We start from the raw sequence: 2,796 nt of genomic DNA on the forward strand, positions 1-2,796 counted from the left end.
CATTTTTCCAGGTTTTAGGTGATGAATGTGAAGCACAGAAAAGCTAAGATACTTACCCCTGATTAGGGCTCAAGTAGTGAACATTCAGAACCTGGGTGTTTAGCTACTATACTGAGCTAAGTGTACACTGCCAGTGAAAGACAAACTTAAAGAAAGATTTAAAAACTTACTAAGAGGAAAAGAAGATGCTTACCCCAATACTATCCACTATCTTCCTACTAGTGAAACTCCATCCCCTCATAATATGAACCACTTTTTTTTTTTTATAGTATAGTAGTTTTCTCTTGTGTCCAAGCCTACTTTTCTTTTTGAGAGAGAGATGGAGGTGGGAATGTAAGATGCTGTTTGTCATGGTGTGCTGTTAACAATGGTAGGAAGGGTGCAGTTTGAGATACTGCAGTAGAACTTAAGCTGGTCTTTAGAAAATGAGGACAAGCTGGATAAGTAGTGAGGAGAAGGAGTGTGGTATGGCTTTTGGTATGTATTCTCAATGTTCATGTGTTGGAATCTTAATCCTTCTTGCTACATTGGTGAAAGGTGAAATCTTTAGAGGTAACTAGCAAGACACCCCTGAGCAGCCTTGGTGCGGGTTGAACATATTCTGGTCTCACCCTGCTCCCTGATACTTATATTCTTCTCTCTTCAAGATGCTCAAGGAAGTATACCACTTGAGGAAGTTGGAGACTTTTGCCTTGCAGGAAGAAATTGTCCAATTCATATCTCTCATCATTAATATGTTATATTCCAACAAAAAAATTTCCTTCAGGACTTCATCTGCAATGCTTCTGATGCCTTAGACAAGATTTCCTGTAAGAGCCAGACAGACCCTTCTAAGAAGTAAAGAGATGAAAATCATCATCATTCTCAACACTCAGGAACACACCTGACTTTGGTGGACACAGGCATTGGCATGACCAAAGTTGATCTCCTAAATAGCTTGGGGATCATTGCTAAGTCTACTACTAAAACATTTATGGTGGCTCTTCAGGCAGATATCTCCATGATCTCTGACTACAGATATCTCCACGATTGAGCAATTTGGTGTTGGTTTTTATTCTGCTATCTGGTGGCAGAGAAAGTGGTTGTGACCATAAAGTACCACAATGATGAACAGTATGTCTGTGAATCTTCTGCAGGAGATTTCTTCACTGTATGTATTGACCCTGGTGAACCAATTGGCTGAGCAACCAAAGAGGTCTTCTATCTGAAAGAAGACCAGACAGAGTACATATAGGAGAGGTGGTCAAATAATTAATGAAGAAGCACTCATAATTCATAGGCTATCTCATTACTCTTTATTTGGAGAAAGAGCAAGAGAAGGAAAAGAGTAATGACAAGGCAGAAGAAGAGAAATGTGAGGAGGAAGATAATGACGATGTGTTGAACCCAAATTGAAGATGTTGGCTTAGATAAAGAGGATAACAGTAGTAAAAATAAGAAATAGAAAAACCAAGAAAGCTAAATATATTCATCAGAACTGACTGTGATCAAGGTCATTTAGACCAGAATCATCCCCAAGAATGGAAACAGAGACTTCTATAGGAGCTTCACCAATGACTGGGAAATCCATTGATAGGCAAGCACTTCTCCGTAGAAAGTCAATTGAAATTCAAGGTCATTCATCCCTTGGACACCTGCCTTTGGCTCTCTGCAAAAAAAACCCAATCAAGTCTCTGTTCATCATAGACAGCTGTGATGAGTTGAAACCATCAGTTGAGTATCTCAACTTTATCCAAGATGTGGTTGACTCTGAAGATCCTTTCCCTGAGAAATGCTACAACAGAGCAAAGTCTTAAATGCCATGTACAAAAATATGATTATGGAGTGTCTTGAGCTCTTCTCTGAGCTGGTAAGAAACAAAGATAACTAAAAGAAATTCTATGAGGCATTCTGTAAAAATCAAGAGTTTGGAATCTATGAGGTCTCCCTAGCCAGTGATGATATGCACTGTGATTGATTGTACCTCTCATCTGGCGATGAGTCTTCTGTCAGAGTAAGTCTCTCACATGAAGGAGATGCAGTACTTTTGTCACATCACTGGTAAAAGCAGAGGGCAGATGGCCAACTCTGCTTTTGTGGGGCACATGTGCAACAAAAGCTTTCAGGTGGTATTGACGCCTGAACCTATTGTTCAGCGCTATTTGCAGCAGCTCAAGGAGTTTGGGAAGAGCTTCGTTTCCATTACCAGGAAGGCTTGGAGCTCCCTGAGGATTAGGAGGAGAGGAAGAAAAGAGAGGAGGAGATAAGGTAAAATTTGAGACCTTCTGCAAGTTCATGAAAAAACTTTCGATAAGAAGGTTGAGATGGTGAGAGTATTCACTAGGTTTATGTCTTCAGCTTCTGCACTGTAATTAGCACTTAAGGCTAGGGAACAAAAGTACAGTAGATTGTGGAAGTTCAAGCACTGCAAGACAACCCTGAACACACCGTGGTGGAGATACTGGCAAAAGGCTGAGGTGGACAAACTCAACAAGGCTATCAAGGACCTGGAGGTGCTGCTGTTTCAAAAGGTGCTGCCCTCTTCTGGATTCTCCCTTGAGGTTCCCAGACCTGCTGCAACCATTACTTAGCACAAGAGAAAGCTAGGCCTGGGCAGTAATGGAGATGCTTGACAGCAAAGGAGCCTGGTGCTGGTGCTCCTGGTGGGATCTCCATTTTGAGGAGGATGAGGATGTGTCTTACATGGAAGAAGTAGATTGGGAATTTCTACTTGGAAACCTCAGGTCTCTTTATAGTGTGCCCAAGACTCCACAACGATCTTGAGTATCATCTGGCTCCCTCTGCTTATGTCGTGTT

General features: G+C 41.5%; 1 pseudogene; it reads left to right on the plus strand.

The window, feature by feature from the left end:
- Positions 1-647: 647 nt before the first annotated feature.
- LOC101724156 (heat shock protein HSP 90-beta-like) lies at positions 648-2,570 on the plus strand (annotated as a pseudogene).
- The last annotated feature ends 226 nt before the right edge of the window (positions 2,571-2,796 follow it).

Source organism: Heterocephalus glaber, unplaced genomic scaffold (genome assembly GCF_053883595.1).
Source record: "Heterocephalus glaber isolate CG9 unplaced genomic scaffold, H.glaber_assembly_v1.0 deba00001553, whole genome shotgun sequence".
Lineage (NCBI taxonomy): Eukaryota > Metazoa > Chordata > Mammalia > Rodentia > Bathyergidae > Heterocephalus > Heterocephalus glaber.